The sequence below is a fragment of the Cetorhinus maximus genome, chromosome 33 (assembly GCF_964194155.1).
Source record: "Cetorhinus maximus chromosome 33, sCetMax3.hap1.1, whole genome shotgun sequence".
NCBI lineage: Eukaryota > Metazoa > Chordata > Chondrichthyes > Lamniformes > Cetorhinidae > Cetorhinus > Cetorhinus maximus.
The window spans coordinates 10,825,975-10,844,087 of NC_135911.1; the positions used below are offsets into that span (position 1 = coordinate 10,825,975).

General features: G+C 51.9%; 2 long non-coding RNA genes across 2 annotated transcripts in view; one reads left to right on the forward strand and one right to left on the reverse strand.

The window, feature by feature from the left end:
• Nucleotides 1-18,113, reverse strand: part of LOC144671632 (uncharacterized) — a 408,427-nt gene that overhangs the window by 262,769 nt on the left and 127,545 nt on the right. The window lies entirely within an intron of this gene.
• LOC144671673 (uncharacterized) lies at nucleotides 566-11,255 on the forward strand. The gene is made up of 3 exons (XR_013573986.1): nucleotides 566-638; nucleotides 6,932-7,112; nucleotides 11,171-11,255. It is a non-coding gene; the product is annotated as an uncharacterized LOC144671673 (long non-coding RNA).

Below are 18,113 nucleotides of genomic sequence, written 5' to 3' on the forward strand. Positions count from 1 at the left end.
CTCTCTAACTCCCATTAAACACTCCACCCGGTAACCAATTCCACTGGCTGTTGACTATGGGGGCTTGACCAGTAACAAAGTCCAATGCAATAACTCCTGTACAAAATGAATTTCCAACCGGTCAAGCATCACTCGAGGGTCTCTCGTTCCCAGGGTGCGATGGTGGAGAGGCGTGTTCATTATTCGGTGGGGGGGGCTGCAGTTCAGCAGTATGTTTTCCATGGACCGATTGAGGTGGGTGAACGGGTCTCGGGAGGGGTTACCAGGCATAGGGCATGGTCACTGCGTGGGCACAGAGAGTTCAGACCTGACTCTCCTGCTGTGTGATGCTCTCTCTCTGGAGATCAGGGTGCAAGCGTTTGACCTAGATGTCTCCTTGACGCTAAGTGGGACACGTACACCAGCAACGTAACTCCCTACGACAGAGCTGGAGAGGGAGAGTGGGTCGGACTCAGGACTGTCCTGTAGTTGACGCCCTGTTCTACCGCGGGTACAGGGCTCTCTCTAAACAAGACCCTAACATCCCTGACCTCTTGCAGAATCAGCCCGGACCAGACAGCATCATCATCCTTCCAGAGTCATGAAGCTGACCCTCATCACCGTGGCTGCCTGTGTCGTCTTATTGGCTACTCTTGCAGGTGAGCAGGAAGAGACAGAGAAAAGAGAGAGCGAGAGGGATAGGAGCGACGCGGAGAGAGAGATGGGGAGGGATGAGAAGAGCAGAGGGAACAAAAGGTAGAGAGGCAGAGAGCTGAACGGAGAATATGGAGAGAGATATCAGGAGAGATAGGAGTTTTGACTGAGATAGGAAGAGAGAGAGAGAGAGAGAGATTTGGAGAGAGGGATACAGGGAAAGAGAGAGAGGGATAAAAGCAAAAAACTGCAGATGCTGGAAATCCAAAACAAAAACAAAAATAAAAATACCTGGAAAAACTCAGCAGGTCTGACAGCATCTGCGGAGAGGAAAACAGTTAACGTTTCGAGTCCGTATGACTCTTCAACAGAACTAAGGAAAAATAGAAAAGGGGTGAAATATAAGCTGGTTTAAGGGGGGGTGGGACAGGTAGAGCTGGATAGAGGGCCAGTGATAGGTGGAGATAACCAAAAGATGTCATAGGCAAAAGGTCAAAGAGGTGTTGAAGGTGGTGATATTATCTAAGGAATGTGATAATAGGTGACATTAAGGGTAGAAAGCAGGACAAGCAAGGTACAGATAGCCCTAGTGGGAGTGGGGTGGGGGGAAGGGATCGAAATAGGCTAAAAGGTAGAGATAGAACAATGGATGGAAATAGATTTAAAAATAATGGAAATAGGCGGGAAAAGAAAAATCTATATAAATTATTGGAAAAAGGGGGATCGGAAAGGGGGTGGGGATGGAGGAGAGAGTTCATGATCTAAAATTGTTGAATTCAATATTCAGTCCGGAAGGCTGTAAAGTGCTGAGTCGGAAGATGAGGTGCTGTTCCTCCAGTTTGCGTTGAGCTTCACTGGAACAATGCAACAGGCCAAGGATGGACATGTGGGCATGAGAGCAGGGTGGGGTGTTGAAATGGCAAGCGACAGGGAGGACTGGGTAATGCTTGCGGACAGACCGAAGGTGTTCTGCAAAGTGGTCACTCAGTCTGCGTTTGGTCTCTCCAATGTAGAGGAAACCGCATTGGGAGCAACGAATGCAATAGACTAAATTGAGGGAAGTGCAAGTGAAATATTGCTTCACTTAGAGAGAGAGGGAGCTTTGGAGAGAGGGATAGGGAGAGACAGAGAGAGGGAGAGATTTGGAAAGAGGCATAGGGAGAGACAAAGAGGGACATTTGGAGACAGGGATGCAAGGATAGAGAGAGAGAAAAAGATTTGGAGACAGGGATAAAGAGAAAGAGAGGCTGATTTGGAGAGAGGCATACAGGCAGAGACAGAGAGAGAGAGAGGGAGATTTGAAGACAGGGAGAGAGAAACAGTGGAAATAAAGAGAGAAAGATATAGGGAATGAGGAGATACAGAGTGATAGAGAAAGAGAGAGGGAAGATGGTCTGGGCTGAGGGAGAGAAAATAACAGGGGAGAGAAAGAGAAATAGAAAGAGACAGAGGCTGGAAGGAGAGGAATGATTAGATCAATTTCAGCCGTCTGACAGTCTGGCTCAATTTCAGCCACTCAGTCCCCAGTTCACAAGTTAACTATTCCCAGTGAATCACAACCAGCCACTTGCTCACTCCGCTAACAGAATCAGGTGCCAAATGATTTCCGGTTGGATTTCCCCATTTGTTCCAGTTGTTTCCAGCACATACCAGTTATTCCGGTTAGATACAGTTGTAGATTTCAGCAGGTTTCAACTTATTTTTCCTTCTGGGAGATAAAGAGATAGAGATAGAGATAGATAGATAGAGGTTTATAGATAAAGCAATAGAAGTAGACAAATAGTAGACAGATAGATAGACAGACAGACAGATAGTAAGTAGGTAGATAGATAGATAGATAGATAGATAGATAGACAGATTTACATATTGAAATGTCACTGGCTATGGTACCTAGTCTATTACCAATCTATGTAAAGATTTTATAAGGACATGTTTAATGATTTAAGTTAGTTGCTTTAACCCAGAGGGACTGGCCTCTGGGTCTGATAAACTGTTACTTCACGATTTTATTCACTGATATCAGGGGACTATTGGTCAATGGCACTATGACAGTTTGATAGCGGACTCCAGAACTGCATGTTACAAGCTTCAAGCCTCAGACTCCAGAACTGTTACAGGCCCCAGGCTCTAGCACTGTTACAGACTCCAGGCTCCAGAACTGTTACAGGCTCAAAGCTTCAAATCCCAGCACTGTTACAGGCTCAATATCCCAAGCCTCATACAGGCCTCAGACTCCAGCATAGTTACAGGCCCATGCTCAAGCACTGTAACAGGCCCCAGTCTCCAGCACTGTTAAACATCCCAGGCACCAGAACTGTTACAGGCCTCAGATTCCAACACTGTAACTCACCCCAGGCTCCAGCATTGTAACAGGTCCCAGGCTCCAGCATTTTGATAGCCTCCAGCTCCCAAGTGCCATGCAAGCCCCAGGCTCCAACACTGTAATAAGCCCCAGGCTCCAGCACTGCTACAGGACCCAGGCTCCAACACTGCTACAGGCCCCAGGCTCCAACACTGCTACAGGCCCCAGGCTCCAACACCGCTACAGGCCCCAGGCTCCAACACTGCTACAGGCCCCAGGCTCCAGCACTGTAACAAACCCCAGGCTCCAACACTGCTACAGGCCCCAGGCTCCAACACTGCTACAGGACCCAGGCACCAGCACTGTAACAAACCCCAGGCTCCAGCACTGCTACAGGACCCAGGCTCCAACACTGCTACAGGACCCAGGCTCCAACACTGCTACAGGACCCAGGCACCAGCACTGTAACAAACCCCAGGCTCCAGCACTGCAACAGGACCCAGGCACCAGCACTGTAACAAACCCCAGGCTCCAGCACTGTAACAAACCCCAGGCTCCAACACTGCTACAGGACCCAGGCTCCAACACTGCTACAGGCCCCAGGCTCCAACACTGCTACAGGCCCCAGGCTCCAACACCGCTACAGGCCCCAGGCTCCAACACTGCTACAGGCCCCAGGCTCCAGCACTGTAACAAACCCCAGGCTCCAACACTGCTACAGGCCCCAGGCTCCAACACTGCTACAGGACCCAGGCACCAGCACTGTAACAAACCCCAGGCTCCAGCACTGCTACAGGACCCAGGCTCCAACACTGCTACAGGACCCAGGCTCCAACACTGCTACAGGACCCAGGCACCAGCACTGTAACAAACCCCAGGCTCCAGCACTGCAACAGGACCCAGGCACCAGCACTGTAACAAACCCCAGGCTCCAGCACTGTAACAAACCCCAGGCTCCAACACTGCTACAGGCCCCAGGCTCCAACACTGCTACAGGACCCAGGCACCAGCACTGTTACAGGCCCCAGGCTCCAGCACTGCTACAGGACCCAGGCTCCAACACTGCTACAGGCCCCAGGCTCCAGCACTGTTACAGGCCTCAGGCTCCAGCACTGTTACAGGCTTCAGGCTCCAGCACTGTTACAGGCCTCAGGCTCCAGCACTGTTACAGGCTTCAGGCTCCAGCACTGTTACAGGCCTCAGGCTCCAGCACTGTTACAGGCCTCAGGCTCCAGCACTGTAACAAACCCCAGGCTCCAACACTGCCTCAGGACCCAGGCTCCAGCACTGTTACAGGCCTCAGGCTCCAGCACTGCTACAGGCCCCAGGCTCCAACACTGTAACAAACCCCAGGCTCCAGCACTGCTACAGGCCCCGGGCTCCAGCACTGCTACAGGCCCCGGGCTCCAGCACAGATACAGGCCTGAGGATGGGCCTTGATCTGACCAAAGGTCCTGATATCAGCAGCTGGATTCAAATTAACCTCAAAGAGTCTGGAATCCCATCCAGAAGGAAAAAAACAGTTCAAGAGTGTCAAATCCCAGCCAACATCAGCAGTGCTGGCACACGGGGTGGGGGCGGGAGACATAGTGGTATTGTCACTGGGCTTGTAATCCAGAGACCCAGGGTAATGCTCTGGGGTCCCGGGTTCGAATCTCACCACAGCAGATGGCGAAATTTGAATTCAATAAAAACCTGGATATAAAAGTCTGACGATGACCCACGAAACCATTGCCGATTGTTGTAAAAACCCATCTGGTTCACCAATGCCTTTAGGGGAGGAAATCTAGCAACCTTACCTGGTCTGGCCTACGTCACAGCAATGTGGTTGGCTCTTAAATGCCCTCTGATCAAAGGGCAATTAGGTATGGGCAATAAACGCTGGCCTAGCCAGTGACGCGCGCATCCCATGTACAAATGCTGGAGTTCCAATTTAAGATGCACTAGACCAGCTCTCCTGGTTTTCCTTCATTTCCATGTTTTGCAGGATTATCCTTGCAACGCAGACAGGGATATAAAAACTGGGATATTCCAGGCCTGTTCAGGGCCACAGAGTTTGAGGAAGGAGAGGGATAAAAGGCTCCCAAAGCCTCTAATTACCAACAGCCCCTAATTAAGGCTGCGGCTTCCTCATCCTGGGAGCTGCCAATAATTACAGACTGCGAGAAGCTCAAAAAGACAAACTGATCGTAAAAACAAATGGTTCAGGCTGCATTCCTCTCAGCAGGAAAACCGCCTGTGTGCAAATTAAATGTTTCTCACCAGTTCAGGCAAGTTTTCATTTAAAAAAATGGTAATTGTTCTGTGAATTTCAGCTTTGAAGAGGTAAGGTTATTTTGACGGGGATAATTTCTGTATCAGGCATCCCAGTCCCGGCATCAAACACTCCCAGGACAGGTACAGCACGGGGTTAGATACAGAGTAAAGCTCCCTCTACACTGTCCCCGTCAAACACTCCCAGGACAGGTACAGCACGAGGTTAGATACAGAGTAAAGCTCCCTCAACACCGTCCCGATCAAACACTCCCAGGAGAGGTACAGCATGGGGTTAGATACAGAGTAAAGCTCCCTCTACACTGTCCCCACCAAACACTCCCAGGTAGAGCACGGGGTTGGATACAGAGTAAAGCTCCCTCTACACCGTCCCCATCAAACACTCCCAGTACAGGTACAGCGCTGAGTTAGATACAGAGTAAAGCTCCCTCTACACCGTCCCCATCAAACACTCCCAGGACAGGTACAGCACGGGGTTGGATACAGAATAAAGCTCCCTCTACACTGTCCCCATCAAACACTCCCAAGACAGGTACAGCACGGAGTCAGATACAGAGTAAAGCTCCCTCTACACTGTCCCCATCAAACACTCCCAGGGCAGGTACAGCATGGGGTTAGATACAGTGTAAAGCTCCCTCTACACTGTCCCCATCAAACACTCCCAGGACAGGTACAGCACGGGGTTAGATACAGAGTAAAGCTCCCTCTACACTGTCCCCATCAAACACTCCCAGGGCAGGTACAGCACGGGGTTAGGTACGAGTAAAGCTCCCTCTACACTGTCCCCATCAAACACTCCCAGGACAGGTACAGCACGGGGTTAGATACAGAGTAAAGCTCCCTCTACACCGTCCCCATCAAACACTCCCAGGGCAGGTACAGCACGGAGTTAGATACAGAGTAAATCTCCCTCTACACTGTCCCCATCAAACACTCCCAGGACAGGTACAGCACAGGGTTAGATACAGAGTAAAGCTCCCTCTACACTGTCCCCATCAAACACTCCCAGGACAGGTACAGCACGGGGTTAGATACAGTGTAAAGCTCCCTCTACACCGTCCCCATCAAACACTCCCAGGGCAGGTACAGCACAGGGTTAGATACAGAGTAAAGCTCCCTCTACACTGTCCCCATCAAACACTCCCAGGACAGGTACAGCACGGGGTTAGATACAGAGTAAAGCTCCCTCTACACTGTCCCCATCAAACACTCCCAGGACAGGTACAGCACGGGGTTAGATACAGAGTAAAGCTCCCTCTACACTATCCGCAAATACCAACCTTCGATCAACATCACAAAAGAAGCAGATGGTTTGGGTTATTATCACATTGTTGTTTGTGGGATCTTGCTGTGCGTAAATTAGCTACTGCGTTTCTTGCCTTACGGCAGTGACTCTGCTTCAAAACTCCTTCACTGGTCGTGGAACGTTTTGGGACGTCCTGAGGTGGGGAAGGCCGTGGAGAAATGCAGAGTCCGTCTTTTCTCTTTAAAACTGCCTCAATCTTTGGCATTTATTTGGGTTCATGTGCCTGAACATTTCCTTGTGTCTGATTAACGCTCCTGGGGTGTTTGTAACCCGTGGAATGGTGTTAGATGGGAAAGTAAATCGTGGTTGGAGATTGTCTCCCCCTCCGCCTCCCCCCAGCTGTTGAGGGTGAGGAGCGGGCGAGGGGAGGCACCTGCATGGTGCTTTTTAATGGACTGTTATCTTTGCCTCCTCAGAAAGCACACCCACCCCTGGACCAGACCTCCTCAACCTGACTGCTCCAACAGCCGCCGGCTCCGTGGTTGATCGGATTATGGCCTTCCAGGACCACGTCAGACAATGGGCCAATCAACTGAGTGAAAAAACACGGTCAGCCTTCCAAAAACTTCAGGTCCAGGAGGTCAACAGGGTCATGAGGTGAGCTTATCCCCACCCGCCCTCTCCCTCCACACGCCATCTGTCGCACTCTCTCTCTCCCTGTCTCTTTATTTCCTCTCTCCCTCCATCCCCACGCTCCTCCTATCCATAATATCTCTCCATTTCCACACCCCTCCATGCCCCTATCTATTTCTACACTCTATCCATCACACTCGCACTCTCTCTCTCTCTCCATTTCCACACTCCATCCATTGCACTCTCCCTCCATCCCCCAAATCCTCCTATCCATGATATGTCTCCATTTCCACACTCCCTTTTGCCCCTTTTCTCTCTTTCCACACTCTACCCATCACACTCTCGCTTTCTATTTTCACATTCCATCCATTGCACTCTCCCTCCATCACCACACTCCTCCTATCCACAATATCTCTCCATTTCCAAACTCTGCCCATCCCCTATCTTCTCTATTTCCACACTCCTCCATTGCCTCTCTCTCTCTATCTCACATTCCCCTCATCCTTTTACCCCTAGACTCCCCCCACCTCCTGTCTCTCTATTTCAACATTTCCCTCATCCCCCCTTCTCTTCATTTTCACACTCTCCCTATTCCCCTGTCTTTCAATTTTCACACTCCCCCCATCCTCCCCCCTCTTTCTATTTCCATACTCCCCCCATCCTCTCTCTCTATCTCCACACTCCCCTATCCCCACTCTCTCTCTATTTCCACACTGCCCCCACTTTCCTCTCCATTTCCACACTCACCCATCCTCTCTCTCTATTTCCACACTCCCCTATCCTCTCTCTCTATTTCCACACTCATCCATCCCCTCTCTCTATTTCCACACTCCCCCCCCAATCCTCCTCTCTATTTCACCACTCGCCCCACCCCCACTCTCTATTTCCACACTCCCCCCATCCTCCTCTCTATTTCCACACCCACCTCATCGCCACTCTCTCTATCTCTACACTCCGCCAGCCCCACTCTCTCTCTGCTTCCACAGGCCCCAATACTCTCTCTCTTTCTATCTCCACACTCTCCCCATCCACTCTCTCTATTTCCACACTCTCCCATCCTCCCTCTCTCTCTATTTCCACACTCTCCCCATCCACTCTCTCCATCTCCCCACTCCCCTATCCCCACTCTCTCTTTCTTTCTGCACACTCCCCACATCCCCCTCTCTCTCTATTTCCACACTCCCCCCATCGCCACTCTCTCCCTGCTTCCACAGTCCCCCAATCCTCTCTCTCTCTTTATTTCCACACTCTCCCCCTCACCACTCTCTCCCTATTTCCACACTCCCCCAATCCCCCCTCTCTCTCTATTTCCACACTCCCCCCATCCACTCTCTATCTCCACATTCCCCTATCCCCACTCTCTCTTTCTATCTTCACACTCCCCACATCCCCCTCTGTCCCTATTTCCACACTCTCCCCTCACCCCATCGCCGCACTCTCTCTGCTTCCACAGTCCTCCAATCCTCTCTCTCTCTCTCTCTCTCTCTATTTCCACACTCCCCCAATCCCCCCTCTCTCTCTCTATTTCCACACTCCCGCCATTGCCACTCTCTCTCTGCTTCCACAGTCCTCCAATCCTCTCTCTCTCTCTCTCTCTCTCTATTTCCACACTCCCCCAATCCCCCCTCTCTCTCTCTATTTCCACACTCCCGCCATTGCCACTCTCTCTCTGCTTCCACAGTCCTCCAATCCTCTCTCTCTCTCTCTCTCTCTCTCCACACTCCCCCCATCCCTCTCTCTCTCTATTTCCACACTCCGCCTGTTTGAAGTCAGATGGAGCAGTGTGTTTGGATGGTGTTACAGTTGGGATAGAACGTGTGGCTGTTCTCAATGCCGAGAACGTGTGAAGATTCTTGGCTGGAATCTATCTCACTCCTCACCGTTGTTACTGGGATAGACGTTCTACATTTCAACCGGAACTCTCAGCTCGTGTGGGGCAGAAACAGCGGCAGAGACCAGACGGGCTGAGTGGCCTGCCTCTGTGCCACAAACACGTTGTAAACGATGGAAAAGTCCACAGAGCAGAATCACAAAGAGCCGGGTCTGGATTAGCCACAACGCTCCCCCCGCCCCCCCCTGTAGAGACAACCTCTACTTCCCGAAACCCAGAGTGTTTGGGCACAGCTTGGCATGGCGACGGGAGGGCCTTGGCGATTAACCACGTAAACCTATTCAACCCACCAGCAGGGAGCTCAGTATAACTTCCATCAATTTATTCACTTCACGCCCTTATGAGCGGTTAAGGCCCTGGTGGGGTTAGGTGCTAAAAGGGTTAAATTATAACTACATTGGTAACTCTCTCATCAGCAGCAGAATGGTTGTGTTACTGAACTAGTAACCCAGAGTGAGGTGAGTTCAAACCCCATGGCAACGGGAGAAATTTTAATTAATAAATCTGGAATTAAAGTCCATTGTAATATGCCTTTTAATGGCATTACCATCACTGAATCCCCCACTATCAACATGGTAGAGGCTACCATTGACCAGAAACTGAACTGGACTAGCCATATAAATACTGTGGCTACAAGAGCAGGTCAGAGGCTGGGAATCGTGCAACGAGTAACTCACCTCCTGACTCCCCAAAGTCTGTCCGCCACCTACAAGGCACAACTCAGGAGTGTGATGGAATATTCGCCACTTGCCTGGATGAGTGCAGCTCCCACAACACTCAAGAAGCTCGACACCACCCAGGACAAAGCAGCCCCGCTTGATTGGCACCACATCCACAAACATTCACTCCCTCCACCACCGACGCTCAGTAGCAGCAGTGTGTACCATCTACAAGATGCACTGCAGGAACTCACCAAGGCTCCTTCAACAACACCTTCCAAACACACGACTACCACCATCTAGAAGGACAAGGGCAGCAGACACATGGGGAACACCACCACCTGGAAGTTCCCCTCCAAGTCACTCACCATCCTGACTTGGAAATATATCGGCCGTTCCTTCACTGTTGCTGGGCCAAAATCCTGGACGACCCTCCCTAACAGCACTGTGGGTGTACCTACACCACAGGGACTGGAGCGGTTCAAGAAGGCAGCTCACCACCACCTTCTCAAGGGCAATTAGGAATGGGTTATAAATGCTGAGCCCAGCCAGCGAAGCCCACATCCCTTGAACGGATAAAAAAAAAAATCTGCATGACATCACTCGAAGGGAAGTGTGTCACGTGATCCAGTCTTAGTTTCGCTTTTGCTTTGAGTAGATTGCACACAGCTCTGATGTCTTCAGGCTTCATACCAAAGTACAACTGTTCCCATGTGCCCACTCTTCATAAACAAACGCACAAAGTATTTGCACAGTCCCTTAAGAGCGATTGGTGCCTTTATATCATTAAAATGACACCACAAGGTTTAGCCGCAGTCATAGCGATCGTGAAACTACTGGGTTGTCGTAGAAACCCGTCTGGTTCCCGAATGTCCGTTCGGGAAGGAAACCTGCCGCCCTTATCCGGGAACCTGCCAATCTGGCACCTGGCCTGGCCTACAAGTGACTCCAGACCCACAGGTTGACTCTTTGCCCCCCCCTGCAATGGTCTGTCAAGCCACTCAGTCATACAGTCACGTGCAATAAACGCTGGCCTTGACCCCACATCCCTTAAGTGACTTGATAGAAAGAAGGGGATTGTGAACGCCCAGGTGTCAGGACCTGAGATCGATAGGTTGTCGAGCACTAAGGGGATCGAGGGGGTAGGGCAGGAGAGCGGAGTTGAGGTAGAAGAGCAGTCATGGTTGTATTGAATGGGGGGAGGGGGTGCAGAACCTTGGAGCCAGGCCGTTCAGGGGGCTGGTGTCAGGAAGCACATTCCTCACACAGAGGGGGAGGGGAAATCTGGAACTCTCTCTCCCCCCCACCCCAGAGAAAGCTGTGGAGGAGGTGGGGTGAAGCGGGGGTTTCAGAAGTGGGGTTGGTTGGGTTTTTTGTTGAGGGCGAGGGGGTTTAAGGGGTTAAACCGAAGTGGGCGGGCGGGGTTGAGATGTAGGCCGGCCGCGATCTGATTGGATGACGGAGCAGGCCTGAGGGGCCCTCCTCCTGTGGGCGAACGCCTCTCATTGTCTCTCTTTCTCTCTGCGTTCCAGCACCTGGTTCTCCGACATCGGGAAGAAGTTCGGGGGGTTTGGCAAGAAGGCTCAATGAAGGCTTGGGAAAGGTCGCGCGCACCCCCACCCCCACCCCCACCCCCAACTCCACCCCCGCCCCCGCCACAGGTCCCGCTTCCCCTCCCCCAACCCCTCCCTTCCCTCGCCCCTCCCCCCATCCCCCTCCCTCCCACCGTTGCCACCCCGCACCCCTCCCCCCTCTCCCGCCCCCTTCCCCTCCCCCTCCCCTTCCCCCTCGCCAGCCCACTCCCTCTGGCCCTCCCCCGGCATCCCCACCCCCCGCCCCACACCTCCCCCGTCCCCAGGAACCATTAGCCAGGTCCCCTACCCCACTCTCCAGCGCGCGCGGCCGGTTCCCTCCCCCTCCTCCCGGCCCCCCTCCCGCCCTGCGCAGCCCACCACCCATGGCGCGGGAAGGCCGCCGCCCCCGGCGGACAGGAGGGGACCCCCAGCCCCTCCCTGCTCTAAAGGCCGGGTCAAGCCCCAGTGGATGAACTCCTTTCCCATCGTGCGCCTCCCCTCGCGCACTGAGGTCAAGGTTGCCAGGAACCGTCCGTACGTTTAAGAAACGCTTTGACTCGCAGGGAGAGACCGACTGGCGTTTCCATCTCTCCCAACCGTAGCTCTTAAATGCCTCGCCCGGCAAAGCATCTTGTATGTGATTTTTTTGTTTTCCCTGAATCATCAAAATATTCCATTAAAGAATTCATAAACCCACCTCCTGTTTGTCTGACGAGTTTCTTGTCCAATCTTCCATTCTCTCAGTCCTGCCTCTCCCTCAGGGCGTCTCTCTGCATTTTATTGTTTTTAAATTCATATCTTTTTGAGGGAAACCTGCTGGAAATGTTTGGCTTTCGGTGAGAGAATTGGGAGTTTAATGCCTGGAGCCCACGAGTCCACTAGTCCAGTAATCTCCACTCGCCCGCCTTCGTAGACAGCTTGTTATCTGATGCTCGGAGACAGACGGACATAAGAACAAACTGTGATTGTTTACTGCAATAGAAGGCAGAGCACTCAATCCTTGCGTGCTCCCACAACCACCTCCAGCTCCAGACGTCCAGCTAACCCATAGCCCGCGCTGTACAGCGATTGGCCAGCGACTGTCACATGGAAGTTAGTCCACTTGCGTTCTCTTAAAGGTACATGGTGCCCCGCTTTACCACATCCCTCCCCCTTTACTTAAAAAGCACAGTTGGCAAACTTAATAACATGTTTACACTAATAACTATTTACAAATCAAGTCTCTCAGGAGGCTTTCTCGAGCGCTTTGAGCGTCGCAGTTCAACAGTCTCGGCTGGTTTTTCCCAGACCTCCTTCTCAGGGGGCAGTTGTCCACTCGGTTCCTCAGCGGAAGTTGGCAGGTTTGCCCCCTGGGCCCGCTCGGGTCCCCACAGGCCCCACCGGTGCTTTCCGTGTGACCTGCCTTCTCCAGGCGGCCACAGACTCACGAGTGGACGAAGACTGCATTTCTTCTTGAGGGACTGGTGTTATTTGGTGGAGATGGTCCACGTGTCTAATGATCCGGCCGTTTACCGATACACTGTAGGAGAGGGGTCCAGCTGCTGCACTCACCTCGTCCAGCAGCCCATGGGGCCCATCTCCAAAGTTCTTCTCGAGGACCCGCATCTCCCACTGTGAAGGTTCTTTCACGGGCCATGACCACCCTGCCTGGTCTTCTGCGCCCCTCTGCCTTCCCCTCCAAATTCAGCCGGATAAGGGTCAGGCGGGCACGGAGATGTCTCTTCGTTAGCAGTTCTGCGGGGGGCAACGCCAGTCCTTGTGTGTGGCGTGGCCCGGCATGCGAGCGAGACCCGGGAATCCCCTCCCGACTCTTTCACCCCGGATTGGAAGGTCTGGACTGCCTGCTCAGTTCGGTGCTGGGCGGGAGGGTGAGGTTTCGATGTGGGTAATGTAGTCAGGCGTCACGAACCTGCGGAACTCCCCCGCTGGTGAAAGCGGTCCCATTGTCGGACACGAGGACCTCCGGCAACCCGTGCACTGCAAAACTCTACCGCAAACGGTCCATGCCGGGAACCGATGTGGGGCAACCCAGACTTCGTAGACGTCCATCCGTTTGGAGTGGGAGTCAGTCAGTAAAAGGAACATTGTGCCCACGACGGGTCCCACATGATCGAGGTGGAGGTGCACCCATGGCCGCCCTGGCCATTCCCATGGGCGCAATGGGGCGAACTGGGGGAGATTGGTACCTGCTGGCATTGAGGATGGCTTTTGACCAGGGTTTCGATACCCAAGTCCATGGCCTGGCCACCACAAATAGCTGCTTGCGAACATCTTCATTCTACTAACGTTCGGGTGGGCGCTATGTAGCTCGGCTAATAGCGGCCTTCTCCCCCTCGGGGGTCTCGCTCCCCAGCGTAATATGCCACCCTGGCAGGAGAGTTCATATCCTCCATCAGAATAGGGCTTCATCTCCTCGGATTCCGATCCACCTGACCAACCATTCAAGACCTGCTCCCGGACGTTAGGCAATAGCGGGTCCCGGCTTGTCCACTTCCGGAGTTGTCTGGTCTGAACAGGGGAGGAATCCGGGAAATTTAGCGCTAAGGCCAGTTCCTGGGGACTAGGAGCCTCCCTGTTATTGGCTGTCAAGGGGAAGGCAGCTCAGTGCATCGGCTGGTGTGATCTGAGCTCCGGAACGGTGAACATAAGTGTGTTCGTAGGCGGCTAATATTAGTGCCCATCCCTGGATGCCAGCTGATGTGATAGGGGGCATCGCTTTATCTGCTCCAAATAGCCCCAGTAGGGACTTGTGGTCAGTTATAATATGGAAATGGAGACCGTGGAGAGATTGATGAGGTTTCCGGGCAGCGGACACAATAGATATCCCTCCTTTTCAATCTAGGAATATCGTCGCTCTGTGACGCTGAGTGTGCGAGATGTATAACCAATGGGTCATTCGGGGCCCTCCGCCATCCGATGTGAACAGACAGCCCCTACTCCATAAGGGTCACGTGTTAAAATTCATTCCCTCTCAGGGTCAAAGTGGACCAACAAGGCCGACGCTCTTAACAACCGCTTCACTTTCAGGGAGGCACCCTGGTGAGGGACTTGCCAACTCCATTCCTGGCTCTTCTAAAGCAGGCCCTACAATGGGGCCAGCGCAGTCGGGAGGTTTGGGAGGAATCGGCCGGAGACGTTTACCAGGCTTAAGGAGGCCTTAAGCTCTGTGGTAGGTGCCTCGCGAATGGCCTGGACTTTTTCTTCCACAGGACGCAGGCCCTGCCCATCAACCTTGTGGCCCAAGTAAACTACCTCCTTGGCTTGGAACAGACACTTCTCTCATTGTAAACGTACCCCTGCTTGTGCGAAGCATTTGAGCACCTCTTCTAGATTTGCTAAGTGTTCGTCGGCGATGAGTCCCAAGACCAATACGTCATCTGAGTAAACGATAACATGGGGCAATCCTTGGGGCGAGTTTTCCATCATTCTTTGGAAAACAGCACACACCGAGGAGACCCCGAAGAGTAGATGTGTGTATTGATACAATCCTCGGTGCGTATTAATGGTGATAAATTCCCTCGAGTCCTTTTCCAACTCGACCTGCTGGTAGGCATGGCTCATGTCTAATTTCGAATATGTGGTGCCCTCTGCTAACTTCAATACAATTCCTCAACCTTGGGTATCGGGCGTCTATTACGTTTGGCCACCTTATGGACAGTTAGCTCATAGTCACAGCATAAACGCACGCGTTGGTCCGGCTTCAGTACAGGTACGATGGGTGCCATCCCATCAGGGAACTGCACTGGTTGAAGGATACCCAATTTTTCCAGTCTGTCCAGTTTGGTTTCATCTTTCCCCCGTAGAGCAGAAGGGGCTGGTCTGGCTCTTATAAATCTGGGCGTTGGGTTTGGGTCTACATGGATCCTGGCCTGTAGCCTTCCTAACTCATCGTTGAAAACGGGAACATACTTTTGCGACAATTCCTGTAAGCCTTTCGTCATAATTTGAAAAATTTCAGCCCATTTCAATTTAGCCTTTTCGAGCCAGTTGAGGCCTACTAGCCTGGGGCCCACTCCGGCCGCCACTATCAAGGGCAACCTTTCAGATCAATCTCCACATGAGACTTAACACAGCGCCTTCAGTCTTGTTTCTTCACCCATGTATGTTCTCAGTTTATTGTTTGAACCTTCCAATCTTAAAGGGTGGGTTCCTTTATTCAAGTATCTGAATGTATGTTCTCCACTGATGGATATCGATACTCCAGTATCAGCTTCCATCTTCCCAGGTTGTCCACTGACTATCACGACTACTTGGATTGGCTCTGTTCCACCCACTTTCAGGTTAGATAATGAATGGACGTCTGATTCCATTTCCTCTGGTTCTTCCATGAGACACATGTCACGATTTCTCCCTTTATCTTTAAAATGCTGCCTCAGCCTATCTCTGTAGTGCCGCATCGTGTGACCATAGCGGTGTCAGAGAAAGCATTCGCCTTGTTTGAATTGTCGATCGCTCACTGGATGCCTGGTTGCATTTCTCTCATTCATTTTGTGGGTTTTCACTGTAGTATTGCTGTTTTTCACTGATCTGTACATAGAGGACGTTTCCCACCTTTCTGCAGGGGCCGATGTTTTCCCACTGACCCTCTGACAGTGCAGCACTCCCTCAGTACTGACACTCCGACAGTGCAGCGCTCCCTCAGTACTGACCCTCCGACAGTACAGCGCTCCCTCAGTACTGACCCTCCGACAATGCAGCGCTCCCTCAGTACTGACCCTCCGACAGTGCAGCACTCCCTCAGTGCTGACCCTCCGACAGTGCAGCGCTCCCTCAGTACTGACCCTCCGACAGTGCAGCACTCCCTCAGTACTGACCCTCCGACAATGCAGCGCTCCCTCAGTACTGATCCTCTGACAGTGCAGTATTCCCTCAGTACTGACCCTCCAGCAGTGCAGTGCTCCCTCAGTACTGACCCTCTGACAGTGCAGCACTCCCTCAGTACTGACCCTCCAACAGTGCAGCACTCCCTCAGTATTGACCCTCCAACAGTGCAGCACTCCCTCAGTACTGACCCTCTGACAGTGCAGCACTCCCTCAGTACTGACCCTCTGACAGTGCAGCACTCCCTCAGTACTGATCCTCTGACAGTGCAGCACTCCCTCAGTACTGACCCTCTGACAGTGCAGCACTCCCTCAGTACTGACCCTCCGACAGTGCAGCGCTCCCTCAGTACTGACCCTCTGACAGTGCAGCACTCCCTCAGTACTGACCCTCTGACAGTGCAGCACTCCCTCAGTACTGACCCTCTGACAGTGCAGCACTCCCTCAGTACTGACCCTCTGACAGTGCAGCACTCCCTCAGTACTGACCCTCCGACAGTGCAGCACTCCCTCAGCACTGTCCCTCCAACAGTGCAGCACTCCCTCAGTACTGTCCCTCCAACAGTGCACCTCTCCCTCAGCACTGTCCCTCTAACAGTACAGCGCTCCCTCAGTACTGTCCCTGTGACAGTATAAAGTCTCTCAGTACTGACTCTCTGACAGTGTGGCACTCCTTCAGTACTGACCCTCCGATAGTGCAGCACTCACTCAGTACTGACCCTCTGACAATGCAGCACTCCCTCAGTATTGACCCTCTGACAGTGCAGCACTCCCTCAGTATTGACCCTCTGACAGTGCAGCACTCCCTCAGTACTGACCCTACAACAGTGCAGCACTCCCTCAGTACTGACCCTACAACAGTGCAGCACTCCCTCAGTACTGACTCTCTGACTGGGGCCAGGGAGAGAAATCATGGGCCCCACTGCTTCTTTTTTTAGGCCCCTTATTGCCTCCCCTCCCATCCCCTACTTAACCCTCTGCCTCAATCATGCATGATATTTTATTCCCCTTTCAAGATTCACCAATGAATGCACCAAACAATCAGAGCAAATTCCTCGGAAAATGGTGATGCCCAATATTAGAATCTGGGTATAAATATCATGCAGTGTAGATGCAGCATGAGTCATTCATATTAATAGCAGCAATGATATAATGCAGAGTTAGTTTCTGCTGTTCCTATCGGTGACCCCACCACATCTACTATACAAGCCAGAGATTTCAAATTTTACTTGAACAGCATCGTGCAATATTGTTAATTTGACAGGAAAATATCCTGTAACACTGTGCAGATGTTAACACTGATTTTGGTGATTGCCTCAGCCCTCATTAACATGTTCTGCTCATTCCGCCATATGAACACAGTGATAGTCCTTTCATATTTGGGGGAAATATCCAATGCTTGTAGCCTAGATAAACTGCATAAGGTATTTTCCATTGTGTAGAAGAACTGGAACACTGTCTCCTGTCTGGCTGCATGATATTATTCAATATAATTATTTCATAGAAGGGGGTGTAACTGGATTCTATTTTATCAGTAATTTCTCAGGGAAAAAAAGAAATCAAATGACTCCTCAGCAACAAGGTGGAATGCTTGAACAGCATAGATCTTCACCGTCAGTGAGAAGCGTTGGAGCCTTCCAGTGTCTCCGTGTGGCACAACTTTTAAGAGGCTCGAGGACAAGGCCGAGGGAGTGCTGTAGGCCTGTTGCAACCTTTGACCCAGGCCTCTCCCATATCTGAGAGCTCATGTAAGATCATAAGAACTCAAGAATTAGGAGCAGGAGTAGGCCATTCAGCCCCTCAATTCTGCTCCACTGTTCACTAAGATCTTGGCTGATCTGTTTGTGGCCTCAACTCCACTTTCCTGCCTGGCCCCCATAAGCCCCAACTCCCTCGTTGATCAAAAATCTGTCTAACTCAGCCTTGAATATATTCTATGGCCCAACATCCACTGCTCTCTGGGGAAGATAATTCCACAGACTAACCAGCCTCTGAGAAGAATAAATTTCTCCTCACCCCCATCTTAAATGCTAGACACCTTACATTGGAAATGTGCCCCCCTAGTTCTAGATTCCCCTATG